A 15,363-nucleotide genomic window follows, 5' to 3' on the forward strand; every position below is an offset into this window, starting at 1 on the left:
TTACGGTCCCATTAATGGGGGATAAGGTTGCATGTCCAGTTTGTTCGGAAAAGGAAGCTTACTTTTTCTTTGTCCCGTTGGGGGATCTGGACAAGCACCTTAATTTGCATCATGTGGGGACCCCCATTCAATGGAAATGTGTATACTGAGGTAAAAGCTTCCCTAAGCTACATGAGGCAAGATACCACGTACCTAAATGTAGCGGCCTTAGTCATGGAAATGAGTGACCATTTAGATGTGAAGCGTGCCCCATGAGGTTCGGGTCCCAAAGGGGGCAATCTACTATAGATGACTTGTATAGAGGATGTTTGATCGTGAGATTTATTAAATGTTGTTGCTTGTTGTTGAAACCGTCGAATATATTTAAAATGATAAATTAGTATACAGACTATATTCGCTGATACGCTTATACAGTGTATAAGTCACAAAGTAAGATCGCTAATAACTCGTTAATTAGATCGCTGATAATTCGTTGATAACTCGGTAAATAACTCTTGATTCTTAGATAACTCGCCGATACTGAACTCTTTTCGGTTGCGTCCGTTTATTTATACTGGTCGGGGGAGAGTCGCAAAATTCAAATTCGTCTTCGTTTGACGGTTGCACATAGCGGCGACATTGTTTTTTCCGCAGTTTATTTATTCTAACATTACATGTATCCTAACGATCTTGATACTCCGAGGCAAAACAACAACATGATTTGAATTGTCCTCTAACTCATGTGCCGCTACACTATACATGAACGGCATACGCATCCTGTGGTAAGAAATGTAAAGAGAAGGGGAACGACGGATACCCCAAGTCAGGAAGAAGAGGTTACTCTCCTGAAAGAACTCGATCAGGTATATAAGAATCATAAGTATCCTAATTTGGAAATAAGCAAACATTTAACCACCAAAACATCGGATCAAATTAGCAGCAAAAGAAAAGCGTTAAGAATTGTAAATGATGGTGCGAGCCTTCAGGAGGGTACTCAGGAGGCAGAGGGCGGGTGCGATCCCGTTAATCTAGATTGCGCGCCAACGCGAATAGGGATAGATGAAACGAACGAAGAGTCGGTTTGCGAATGGCGGCGCAGTCTTATAAATGAAATTAAGAATCCAACCCAGGTGCCTCCTCCTACTCGTGACGTCTATACGCGTTTAACTGGCACTCTCCCTAGGTTCGCGTAATGTCACGCGAAATATAATATCCTACAGTTTGTACAATGTGGCGGCTAGGGTTGACGAGAAAACAGCGGGAGTAGCGCTAACCGAGGTAATGGAGTTCAGTTTATACCATGCCGTTGCTTTCGCACGCGTTTTTGTACGTTCCAAATGAGTGTGTATACTGCTGCGCAGTACTCGCACAAAAGTTATTTCCTCCTTTCAGTTGTTTAAGTTTTGTATAATTTAGCAATTTATTATTTAGTACTCACAAGTAGTGTTAGATTTTATTTTCCTCTGTTTTCTCAGTTAAATGACTTCCACGTTACTCTTGTCAAGTACCTGCGCACCATGTCACGACAATAATCTTTTATTGACAACCAATATGTTAAGAAATGGAAAGGGAGAACTTACAAAACGAAACCATGAAGCCCAAAGTCATCTATAATCTGAAGTCAGAAAAGAGAATTCCAAGCTAAAAGCTTCAAACAATTCACTGGAATCCTAGATAATGTTTCTCAAAGAGAAACTCACAATAACGATGACTGCCATCAGTAACACAATCTTATTAGATTATTATCAATCTTATTAAAGAATTAAATTAACAATCTTAATGGGTAATCTTCAGTTATCAAAGATGAAACAATGCTTATAGTAGAAGATAAACCATGTTCTACAAGGTCCACAGTAGACGTTAGGAACTTTCATGCTGCGCAAAAGTTTCCAGAACTGAGCTTTATGTACCACAGCAAAAGAAAAAAACGCTGAAAGAATCTAGACGTTTCCCTAACACAATGGATTTTCACCAATCGTTATAAACCTAACAGAGCAGCAAAATCATGGCCGCATCACGTATTTTGAGCGCCACTAATGGCAAAAAAATTTCACTACATACAGATGATAATTCAAATCAACAATCTTCTTCACACGCGAAAGCACAACAATATAACGCTCTCTCCACACTCTCTGTCCATTTAGGGTATATATAAACACACATTTGAAATTCTCCCAAAGCCTTGGAATGTCATAGCTGACACCTAAAACACTTAAAACAAAAGACAAGATTAATTTTCTACTTGGAAGTTTATACGATGAATATGCGACCAATATTCCCACAGAAGTATTTAGAATTAAATAGAATCAAAATACCTGAAATTAAAGCACTTAGTGTTTCAAAATTTTGTAACAAAAGCTTAGTACAAAGAAACACATGTTTAAACATGTATCACGTTCAACTAACTCCCGATAGTGCTATCACAAACTTATTTAATGGTAAAACTTTATTTGAATCGGTCGTTTCCTACCAACTATTTAAAAAGATAAATAGTTTACAATGTAAAAACTATCAGCGGTTAGGCCATGTTGCAATAAATTGCAACATGCGATACAGATGTGTTTAATTCATGAACAATTGTAGCCCTGATGCATGCCAACTTAACAACATCAATGAGAGCAATGAGGAAGCTGTAACAGTACAGCGGTTTTATGTTATCTGTAACTGCCACGATCATCTTGCATCATACACTTTACTTAAGTAACAAGAAAAGATTGCGTAAGATGCAACCACTTAACAATTTCATTTGTTTATGTAATGATCGTAGGTTTAAGAATGTTGTTGAAAATGATCCCCCTGACGTCACAGACCTAGCACGCTATCTATCACCTACCCTAAGTCTATCATGAGTCCCGATCTCACCTGATCTCAATACCTGATATATAGCAAACCTATGATATCCTGCGTGAGCTGAAAGAGATAATGATTGAACTAAAAATATGGAAGAATTAAGAAATAGAAAGTACTCGACCGGGATTAGGTATGTTCCCAATAATGACACGATTAATAGCATATCATACCCTCAGGATTTATATATTTGTTTTATTATTTTTTTATATAAATGAACGCTGTTATTCAACTGCCCACAAGTGATCTTATAATCCTTCGAGTAATGTCTTTGCACATCTAATAGGAGAGTGGGTGCAAAACGCGGGTGGGTATTCTGTGCTCACATGTCCTTAAAAATTAATTTCCTGGTCTCTCATTTAAATTTTTTCCCGGAAGATCTAGGTGCCGTAAGTGAAGAACATGGTGAGCGTTTTTATCGAAACACCTTGTGCGTAAAGAAAACCATACCAGGACACATGGGTATATATATATCCATTGCAATTCCAATACTCAAACACGACGTTTCTCAAGTAAAATATTCATAATTTAGATATAACAGATCGATCATCTTATTCGATACTTTGCTGCTTACTTACATTACCTACACATTAGCTGTAACACAATCTTTTTTCTTTTTTTTTTTTTTTTTTTTTTTTGACGTGAAGAAATCCTCATGGACACTTAGCCGCTGCGGGAAGTGGCAGAGCAGTGTCGGACTCTTACCGACTAAAACTCCACGATAGCCTGCATGCGCGTATAATAAGAATGCTCCGTGGTCTCGGTCTTTGCGAATTACTATTGGTGCATTCCCCGAGGCTCTTTAATCAGGCAGAACCTAATGTATTGACACCAGTGGAGGCCATTGCCCCTGGCGCTATCCCCCTGCTAGTCACGTCTCGATGGTGGCGGTGGTGGAGCAGCCCTGGGTCGTCTAACTGCCATCCCCCTCCATCGCGTTATCCTACAAGGATGAGAGTTTCTCTTTCTCTCCCTTTCTGCCCGCTCCTTTACGAGCATAACTCGTTCGTAGAAGAGGCGGACAGCCTCGTATTTCTGTGGCTCACTCAGCATCGCTTCTATAATCGCCGAGGGGGTCAATCTCCCGTCTATGACGAGACGTAAGATGTAGCGGGGCCGCTCCCACGCCAGGCAAAACTCCAGCGTGTGCTGCGCTGTGTCCCTGCTATCTCCGCAGTGGTGACAGATGCCCGTCTTCTCGCGTCCGATTTTCATCAGGAACTCGCCGAACACGCCGTGTTCCGTAAGCACCTGGGTCATCCTGAAGGACAGCGGGAGACCGCGTCGGCTCCTCCATGCCTCCCAACTTGGGAGGACAGCCTCGACGCCTGGAACAGCTGGGACCGCCGCTGGTCCCACGCATTCTCCTCGGCGGTTCCCAAGTCGTCTGGGGCCGGCTGCTCGGTCGGGTCCTCTCCCGGGTCCATCACTCTCATGTGGATGTATCTCCTCTGGAACACCAACGCCCGAATCTCCCACGGTGGAAACGGGGCCAGAACGGTCGCCGACGCGTGCGACACGGTTCGGTATCCCCTGACGATTCTGATAGCTGTTACCCTGTGCAACCTCCTAAGGAGCCGAATGCTGCGATGACTCGCCATCAAATCGTTTACTCATACCGGGGTCCCGTACATCGCTCGGAACCGAACGATGCCCTCGTATAATCGGCGCACCGCGACACCCGCTCCACCGATGTTCGGCAGCGGACCGCACAAGGCGTTGGCCGCCGCCGTCACCGTCGGAATCAGAGAGTCGAAGTGTGGCTCGAACATCCACGACCCAGACCCAGGTATTTCATCAGCGATCCCACCCCGACGGTTTCGCCCGTCATGCCTTTGCTCAGACCGGGCGGAGGAGTACCTCGCCTGTTCTTGTCGTAGAACCAGATGGCCTCCAACTTCACAGGGGAGACGCTCAGGCCCAGTCCGCGCACAGCACATATCGCGCAGGCCGTTGCGACTTCGCCGATACGCAACATTTTGTGCCACGCGTGACCTCCGACCAGGACCAGAGTGTCGTCCGCGTAGCACACCATGGCCGCGTCCGGAGGCAGCGGGCAGCGCAATACCTCGTCGTACGCGACGACCCACAGAATCAGTTTCAACACCGAACCCTGCAGAACGCCACTCTCGACGGGCCGCTTTTCCTCCTCCTCCGTGCTGGCGTAACATACCCACCTGTCGTCGAGGTAGGCGCGGATTAGCCGAACGAGGTAGCTGGTGTGGCGGAAGATGTATGTATGTTATATTGTGATAATGAAATGACGAGAGTGATTGCTGTTGCAATCGTCAGTTGTATTTCGAATAAATAATTAAATAAATAATAGCGTCAATAGACGTTCGTACAAAATGTTTTAACAAGATGGAATAACTCGCGGATAACTCGATAATGACTCGTAGATACTCGCACGTTTCGATAATCGTTCACAATTGATTACTCGTAATTATTGTTTCGCTCGTGATCGTGTCCGCTTATTTATACTGGTCGGGGGGGGGGGGGGGGGGGGAGTCGAAAGATTCAAATTTGACTTGGAACGACGGTTGCCCTCAGCGGCGATATTGTTTTTGCCTGAGGATAATCTCGCGCTAATTTTGTATGTCGAGGCGGTATCCTTAATCCGAGACACAACAACAACAACATGAGTCGCTCTCGCTTCGCTTCGTCCTATGACTCATGTGTCGCCACATCAGCCCCTACCAGTGATAACGCTATAATTAGGTCGATTTGTAAAAATAATATTTGTGTCGTTGGTTTTAAAAATGTTAAATACAATTAATATACTTAATACATCCTGTATCCGACAATTTACGACTTTTAACCGAAACCTGCCTGATAGCAATCGGGGAAACGAACTCTTCTCTGGCGTTTTCTTCTGCGCGTTGATTGTTGTCATTTGCCGTACTTTCGTCGCGAGTGTTTGTTCGTCCTTCCGAAATCAGTACGTTATGAGTTTCAGCGTTTTTTTTTTTTTTTTTTCTAGGTCGTGCGGTACAATAAACACAGATTTTAAATGGTCTACGGAAACCGTTATGTCGCGATTGTTTATTTTAATTGTATATGTCTTTTTGGCTCTTTTTATCACCTTAAACGGCCCGTCGTAAGGCGGTTGTAAAGGGCCTCCAATAGCGTCATGGCGCAAGAATACGTACGGCGATGATTCTAATTCTTTAAAGATGAAAATTTTCTTTTCGCCATGAAGCATGATCGGGTATGGCCTGACTTGTTCTATCCGTTCTTTTAGCCGGTTCGCGTATTCCGAATTGGCCCGATGCTTTGATGGTAGGAAGAATGCTGCCGGCAATCGTATGCCGGTGCCGTAAACCATTTCAGCCGCCGTTGCGTTAAGGTCCTCCTTTAACAAGGTTCTACTGCCCAGTAGCACGATAGGGAGAATTTCGACCCAGTTGCTCGTGTCGTGGCACTTAATCGCTGCTTTTAATTGTCTGTAAAAGCGCTCTACCATTCCGTTATACGCGGGATGGTAGGCCGTCGTACATAAGTGCTTGTCACCCAGCACCTGGCATAATTCTTCGAACAAACGCGATTCGAATTGGCGTCCTTGGTCGGTTGTGATTTTTAAAGGTACGCCGAAATTAGCTATCCAGTTTGAAAGGAGGGCCGAAGCAACGGTTGGCGGTTCCATGTCGACGATGGGAATAGCCACGGGAATATCGGTAATCGTGAGAATATTGCATGACGATAATGTCTAAGTGTATATGTTCGAACCGGCCTGCGAGCGTTTTAAATGTTTCCGCGTGTGAAGATACGTGCCTAGTAACTTTGCAACGTTGGCATGGTAATGCATTGACACGCCCACATTTGACAATCTTTATTGATGGACGGTCAGACGAAACGTGACGTTACCATTTTTCGCGTAGCACGTATCCCCGGATGGGAAAGTCAATGTAACGATTGGAGCACCGTGCGTCGTAACGGTTCCGGTACATATGGTCGCAAGTTTTCGGTCGAGATATCGCAGTATATTCCGGCACCTTGATCGGGAAATCGTACTTTTATCAATTGCAGCGCGCTAGAGCTGGATTTGAGGAATTCGCGCAGCTCGTCATCGTTCTTTTGCGCTGCAGCCAGCGTTTGGTGGTCTACGGATTTCCCGATCGCTTCGATCCGGGATAGAGTGTCGGCAACGTTATTGTCTATCCCTTTAATGTGCCGGATATCTGTCGTAAATTGCCCGACGTAGTCGTGGTGTCTAAATTGTCTTGGCGAATACTTGTCAGGATTTTGGTTAAATGCGTATATGAGGGGTTTATGGTCGGTGAAAATAATAAAATCTCTTCCTTCGACGGCGTGTCTAAATAGTTTTACCGCGGTGTACATCGCGAATAATTCTCGATCGTACGCGCTGTACTTTCGTTGCACGGGGGATAGCGATTTTGTCATAAAACCCAAGTTGCCAGGTATCGTTGACGCGTTGTTGAAGTACCGCTCCTATAGCATAATCGGAAGCATCGACCGCGAGGCTAACGGGCGCGCCGGGAATCGGAGGCGCTAACATTGTCGCATCGGCTAAGGCGCGTTTTGACTCGCAGAAGCTCTTTTGGACCACTCGATAGACGCGTTGTACTTCGTTGTGCCCTTCAATAAGTCGTTGAGTGACTGAAGGATTTTAGCGGCCCCCGGTATGAAACGTCTGTAAAAGTTAATCATACCGAGGTATCTGCGTAGATATTTGATTGTTGTGGGTAACAGTACTTTAACTATGGCGTCAACGCGTTCGGCTAACGGTTTTATCCCCTCAGCGCTTACGGTGTAGCCGAGAAATTTTATTTCGCGGACGCCAAATTCACATTTAACGAGATTTATTACGACCTCATATTCGAAGCGTTTAAACAAAATCCACAAGTGTTTGCGGTGTTGTTTCCCGTTTTCTGATGCTATTAAAAAATCATCTATGTATGCGTAGATGAAATCCAGGCCTCTCGTGATTTCGTCTATGAATCTTTGACATGTTTGTGCGGCGTTTCGAAGCCCGAACATCATGTTGGTCGCTTCAAAGAGGCCGAAGGGCGTTGCAATCGCCGTTTTCTTTACGTCTTTGGGTGCGATGGGAATTGATGGTAAGCGCGAACCAGATCTATTTTTGAAAATATGCGCTTACCGTGTAGATTCTGTGCGAAGTCTTCTATGTGCGGTGGAGTGTATCTGTCCGGGGTGGTGCGTGCGTTCAATGCCCGATAGTCACCACACGGTCTAATTCCTCGGTCCTTTTTTAGTACGATGTGTACGGGTGATGCCCACGGGCTTCGCGATGGCTACATCATGCCTTGCTTGATCAGAACTTCGAATTCCGCCTTCGTCAGTTTGAGACGATCGGAGGCGAGGCGGCATGTCGCCACACTGGGAACGTCGAAGTGTTCCAGAGCCGCCACTATCCTGTTTCACGGCATAGTGTTAAGCGCGTTGCCGATGTCCAAATCAAGAATTCTGTATGGTTCGGCCACCGCCGCTAGAGCAACCGTGTTCTCCCGAATGGTTTGATAGAGCAGGTCTTGCGCCCGCCTTAACCATCCCAAGTTGATCTGAAGAATGCGCATTATTTTAATCCCCTAATGACATCGCTTACATGGCTTCCTCCGCGCCATTCTCCTTGTTCGCGGGCTTGGGGTCAGTATTTCCCTGCGACGGCGAGCCTTCTTTGTTACCACTTACGACCGCGGATCCGCGGGTGGTTTCTCTTGTTTCCTTCTCCGAGTGTGGGGGGGGGGCAAGTCGTATACCGATGGTGCCCCAAGCGCCTAGCAAAGTAGGTATTTCGGGTTCGCGGCCGTGCATCCTTTGGCTTGGAACCCCGAGCCTCCGCATCTGTAGTACAGGTGTCCCCTGTCATCCGTGGAGATGCATGTCCTCCCTATATGTCCAATCTCCAGGCATCTGTAACATTGCAAAGGTCTTCGCTCGATGGCTTCGACCTTCGCTATCGACCATCCTATGGCGACCTTGCCAGTATGGGCCAGTTTTCTCACTGCCCCGGCCAAGCCTCGTATCCACACTGATCCGAGACCGTTTCGAGCTAAGCGGATTTCTCCCAGTTGGATGTCCTTCGCCTTGCAGCCACCCTCCTTCGCCAGGGTGTTCCTACTTTCCTCCTTTGTGGCCGAGATGTCTATCCTGGTCACCCTTGCTTCCGCGGCTAGGACGGGCGTCGCCACGCGGATCGTGCTCGGATCCAGGATCTGTGTCAGCCGTGTTGCGAGCGCGGCGGCCTTCTCTCTCTTCTGATCCTCGGGGACCTCTAGAACTACTCTTCCGGTCATAGTTTTGCGCATTTTCACAACTTTGATGCCCACCTCGGTCAGAGGGACGTTGTGCTTGGCCACGACCAGCACTTCCGCATAGGATTTGTCCGATCTATCCTTTAGCGTGATGGTCATTGTCGATGTTCGCGGTGTGTGTGGGAGGAGCAACTTGTCTCCCCCTCTTCGCACGCTCTCCGATCCTCCCACCGGGTTTCTCCGCCGGCTCCTTCTTTTTTCTATTTCTTCTTTCAACGGTTTGCCATTCCGTGGCAGCAGCTTATCCTCCCTTGGTCGCTGGAGTGTTTGGAACTCCAGGCTCTACCCTTCTCGTGGTCGCGTCAGAGATGATCATCTCCTTTCCACTTCTTTTTTCGATGTTTTGGAGGTGTTCCTCTATCAGCCGGATCAGCGAAGGGTCTATCTCCTGCATCTTGCGTTCGCTCTTCTCTGACATGGAGCGCGAGACAGCGCGAGACAACAATAACATTTAGTATTGTTAGTGTATCTCATCTTAATACCTACATCTTCTTCACGTAAATTGTAAAATACAATTATTTGGGTCACTCTTTATGTTAAAATTTGTTTATGTTCATAATTCGTTTGAATATTGTGAAACTTTTCTTATACCTATGTGGCGGCACTCGACAGCAATTATCACCGGACGACGGCAGTGTGACGCCACCCAAAATCCAGACATCTGGGGACATCGGACATGTCAATAACACTTAGTCATGCGATAGCGATAAGAAAAAACAATAGCCGGACTCCCACCCATAAGATATGTGAATCATAATGAGTAGATAAAAACCCCAGTCCTTTAGTGAGTAAGTCAGTCTGTACTCTGCAGTTAATAAAGCATACGAATGGGCTATTGCTCATTCGCCTTTTTATAGCACTTCGTTATTTATTACGTGACAGCAGCGCAGTGGTTAGCGCTTTTGGTTATGAACGTTCGGGATGCGGGTTCAAATCCCGGCGCCTGTAGTCCGATTTTTCTTTCCACGATTCTTAAATGAGAAGAAAAAGCAACAAGTACCTCCTAGCGCCATATACACCAGCAGTAGCACTATCACCACACTAGCTACCGCACCTCACCTATTTCTTCAAAGTGCAGAGAATTATCGCCTTTATAAGACTCTTGTTTTAAAAGCGTAAAAAAGAGCAGCTAATTTTATATCCATAACTGCAGTAACAAGTGTTGAATAATATACTAAGAAAAATTCTTTAAAAATGTCTCTGAAAAAATATAGGCAATAAACTACAAAAAAAAGTGGTTGTCATAAACAGTGCATGACAAAAACCGTGACTGCGATATAAATAATTCCTTCAGTGTTAAAGTCTTTTTAAGATTATATTTTTAGTTCCCTATACAATTTGGGAAATATAAGATTTAATGAAGATAGAAAAGTACTTGTTGAAATTTGCTGGAATTTCAATTATTAAAATTGTTTTCGTTGTAAATGAAATTATACATAAAAATATTTACCAATTATATGTATTAGACGTATCAAAATGTACAAAAATTTTCCATCTAGAAAGTAATTCTTCTAAGATCTAATTCTAAGATCTAATAATTAAATACCAATAGGGAATAAAAAATAGCTCTGTTTATGTAACTAATCTCACTATAGTAATACAATATTTATAACATTATTGGTTATGTCTAGGAGACTTTTTGCATGAACTAAAAATGGTATTAGCTATCTGTTTCCAAACACCAATATTTTTAAATATTGATTTTGTGTTTATCTTTAAAATTAACTTCTAAAATCTCTAATGGAATATATCCAATATTACAGGCTATTTTGAAGTATTGATCCTAAGGATAGTAGCTGCTCTTGGTAACAGTGTTATGTAGTACATATTTGACTTTTGCCCAATAATTACGAACCAATTTAAGCATAAATACATCAATCTTGTACATCATGGTTGTATTATATAAGGTTGCATTACTAACATATATTTTATAATGCAAAGAAGGTGGTCTAGAAATATTAGTACAAGCTTTTAAGCATTTTTTTCAAATCTTCAAATTGATTCCATTATACTAGTAGAGATGTTGAACTATATTGGGATGGCTTAGATGATAATAGACCGAATCATAAGTTCGTAAAAAAGTATTGTAACCTATTGGTTAACAAATTTAAACAAAATATAATTTTTTACTTATCCGAAGGATTTCAATAGCTTTTTCGAGTTGAATTCTTATGTATTCGAGATACTGAACTCGAAAACATATGGCAGCAAAAATTATTTGCCACCAGAATGATAAAGTGACAAAGAGCGTTTGCCAGTAAAATAGAATGAATGATAAAGAGCATTTGCTATCAAATAAAAGGGCTATTAAAGATAATTTGCTGTAAGATAAAAGATGGCAAGGATCACTTGCTAGTATAAAGAACTGTGATATTTATTATAAAGTGGACTGTACACAAACTAAGTGTGGATGATGTGAATGTTTTTGAGTTGAAAATGGATAAGATATTAAGAAACTGTGAAGTGAAAAACTGTTGATGCACACTAAATCTAAACTATGAGATGAGGCTCTTTTAGTTTATCATACGAGAGTTGTTGGCGGGGGAGAAACACGCGGATTAATAGTCTATGATTTTGACTCTGCAAGGATGATGTTTAACATGATTGACAAAATTTCTTTTGCAAGTGACCACTGCCACGTTGCCGGCACTGCGTATCAGTACATGCTGGTATAGAACTTAAAAAAAGGAAAACTTCTGAGCCCTGACCATGCCAAAGACAAAATAAGTGCTTAATGGTTCCATAACGTTATTGGTGCTAGGAAGGTCAGAATTTCTTAAGCTTATAAACATAAACGTGTACAGGCATATTGTACAAATATATAAATATTTAAAACTATAAATGAATGGAAGGATAAAAACATAAATCCCGAACATCAGAAGAAATTCTGACTTGGTATATAAAATTTTGTATAAAAACGTGCAGCATATCTGTGCGTAATCAAATATCTGGTACATGGTTTGAGTAATTGAGCGGGATTTGAGTAAAGAGTACTGTACTCTGATGAAAAAATTTGAAATTACATCAATTTTTAGCAACATCGTGAATAGACTTACGCATTTTAGATATATTTGGCCGAAACAAAATAGTTTCACGTTTGGTAGATGTTACGTCGCGTGAGTCGGTACCTGCGACGTCCCTCATGGTCAGGCCGCCGGGGCCTGCACATCGTTACACTGACCCGCAATAAACCCAAGGAACCACCATAGCCCACATCTGTTAACAATAAAATTGCATCCTTTGCACATATTTGGTTTATGAGTGGTCCCTTAAATGGGTCCTTAGGTTTATTGCACGCTCGTACTCCTTACGGAGAAAGCGGAGGTTTGCCCAGCGAGGTAGCGGGTTTTTCCCAAGGACAGAAACAAACGTGAGTCATATTTGCCGAGGAGTCTCGCTCGGGCAACCGAGGCGAACAGATGTGTGTAAGCAAACGTGTGCTCCAGTCAAGTGATTCAGAGAAGTGCTACGAATAGTGATAGTGACAAACAATGCAACAGCAGATATCAACGATCAAGATTGCAACCAATGGAGAAAAATATTACATAAAAGGGTCGTCAGATTTACCAGGCTTACAGCAACAACAGCAAAATAATAACAACCAAAATGATATGGAAATAGAAGAAATGGAAGAGCAGCGGAGACAGGAGGAGTGCAGACACGACAACCAAATAAGTTACCAGGACGAAAACTGGAAGCTAGCAAAGACTAGCAAAAAACGTAAAATAATTCCAGGCACAAATGCTGCAGGAAACCCAGATACAGACAAGCAGCGATGGCTGCAAGAATTACCTTTAAGAAACTCCTTCAGCTCATTAACGGAAGAAATAGACAATGACCCGACAAGCAAAACCACAACTAAATCACCTTACATATCAAAACCACCATCAATATTTGTTGAGGCCCAAATAATAGACCCGCTTATTGATCTACTAAACAATATAGTCGGGAAGAATAACTACACAATGAAACAAACAAAATTAGAACAAGTAAAAATTCAAACAAACACCCCAGAAGTTTATAGGAAAGTGATAAAAGAACTAAAGGGAAAAAATGCTATATGCCACACGTACCAACTCAAAACGGAAAGGAGCTATAAAATAGTTATAAGAGGTTTACATCCAAAAACTAACACAAAAAAATTAAGTGAAGAATTAGGAAAAATTGGCCATGAAACAAGAGCAATAAACAATATGACAAGATACGATACGAAGCAACCATTGCCATTATTCTTAATAGAACTTGAACCCAGAACCAATAACAAGGAAATTTATGAAATCAAAAAAATACTAAATACAATTGTAACAGTGGAACCACCACGCTACAAAAAAGATATACCACAATGCATGCGGTGTCAACAATACGGACACACAAAAAATTATTGCAACAGAAGCCCGGCATGTGTTAAATGTGCAAAAAATCACCTAACAATACAGTGCCCATACACAGGAAAAATAGAAGAAGTTAAATGCTATAATTGTAACGGAAACCACCCAGCCAGCTACAAAGGATGTGAAATAAGGAAACAAATACAACGTAAACTGTTTCCTCCACTTCGCAACAGATCATACAATAACCACCAACCGCAACAAAGTATAACGGATAATGAAACAACATTGAAAGCACAATACGAACTAAACGCTATAAACAGAAACATAGATCCCCAAGGTAAACGAAGCTACGCACATGTAACCAAAAACATTAGCAAAGCAACGCTTGCAATCAATCAGAATGAAAACAATAACATCGAAGACGTTACAGACATCAAAGAAATGCTCAAACAATCCATTAAAGGTATGGAAATGTTAGGAAAAATGGTAAGTGATCTAAACACAATACTAAGACAACAAGCACAACAAACAACAATCATGTTACAACTACTCACAAACTTGCTAAGTAAAAAATAGAGATGGACATTTTGAAAATAGCAGTCTGGAACTCCAATGGCTTGCAACAGCGAGCCCACGAAACTAAAATATTTTTGTATAAAAATAATATTGATATACTACTTGTCTCAGAAACACATTTCACCCTAAAAAACTACATGAAAATACCGTACTACACCATCTACGATACCAAACATCCCTCAGGTAAAGCACATGGAGGAACTGCAGTAATAATAAAAAATGACATCAAGCATCACTTACATAGTCAAACAAATCAAAAACATCTACAAGCAACCACTGTCACAATACAAACCAATGACAATTACTTCCAGATGTCAGCAGTATATGTACCTCCGAGACACAAAATGACACTAAAAAAATGGGAAGAGTACTTCCAAACCTTAGGCGAGAAATATATAGCGGCAGGAGACTTTAATGCAAAGCACACATTATGGGGTTCGAGAATTAACACGCCGCGAGGTAGAACATTAGAAAAATACATTAGAAGCAGCAATCTCAACGTACTATCTACAGGAAAACCAACGTACTGGCCGACAGACCCCAATAAAATACCTGACCTGTTGGATTTTGCAGTAACAAAAGGGCTAAATGTAAGCAAATTAAAAATAGCAACCAGCCTCGAGCTTAACTCCGACCATACACCAATTATAATAGAATATACAAGCAAACCACTACTTTATAACAAGTCAGAGTCGCTTTGCAATAAAACCACCAACTGGCAAACTTTCAAAGAGCTGATCGAAAACAAAATCAACTGCAATATCCCGTTGAAAACACCTGAACACATTGAGCAGGCAGTAGCAACTTTGACAGAAATAATACAGGAAGCAGCGTGGGCAACCACCACCTATGAAACAAATAGCAGGCAATCAAAAATTATTCCGCAGAACATCCTAGACAAAATCAGGGAAAAAAGAAAAGCGAAAGCAAAATGGCAAAAACAGAGAACACGAGAAAACAAGAAAAACCTAAATAAACTTGCAAAGGAACTGAAGAATAAAATGAGGGAACATCATAATAACGAATTCTCAAAATTCATCGAATCACTATCCGCGCATGAGAATACCGACTACTCCCTATGGAAAGTCACTAACAAAATTAAGAAAACAGTAAAAACAATCCCAGCAATCAGAAAAATGGACAACACATGGGCCAGAACCAACGAAGAACAGGCAGAAGAATTCTCAAAGCACCTACAAAATATATTTTCGCCGTATGAAATTAATAACGGCATCCCTGGATGGCAAACAAATGAAGAAGTGGAAAATGCCAGCAACACAACTGATAAACGCTGCACCATACTCAGCACAACAGCGCAAGAAGTTACAAAATTAATT

General features: G+C 42.3%; 1 protein-coding gene across 1 annotated transcript in view; it reads left to right on the forward strand.

Moving 5' to 3' along the window:
* Positions 1–15,363, forward strand: part of LOC139991306 (uncharacterized) — a 67,808-nt gene that overhangs the window by 34,494 nt on the left and 17,951 nt on the right. The gene's annotated exons all lie outside the window — the stretch shown is intronic.

Source organism: Bombus fervidus, chromosome 10 (assembly GCF_041682495.2).
Source record: "Bombus fervidus isolate BK054 chromosome 10, iyBomFerv1, whole genome shotgun sequence".
Classification (NCBI taxonomy): domain Eukaryota; kingdom Metazoa; phylum Arthropoda; class Insecta; order Hymenoptera; family Apidae; genus Bombus; species Bombus fervidus.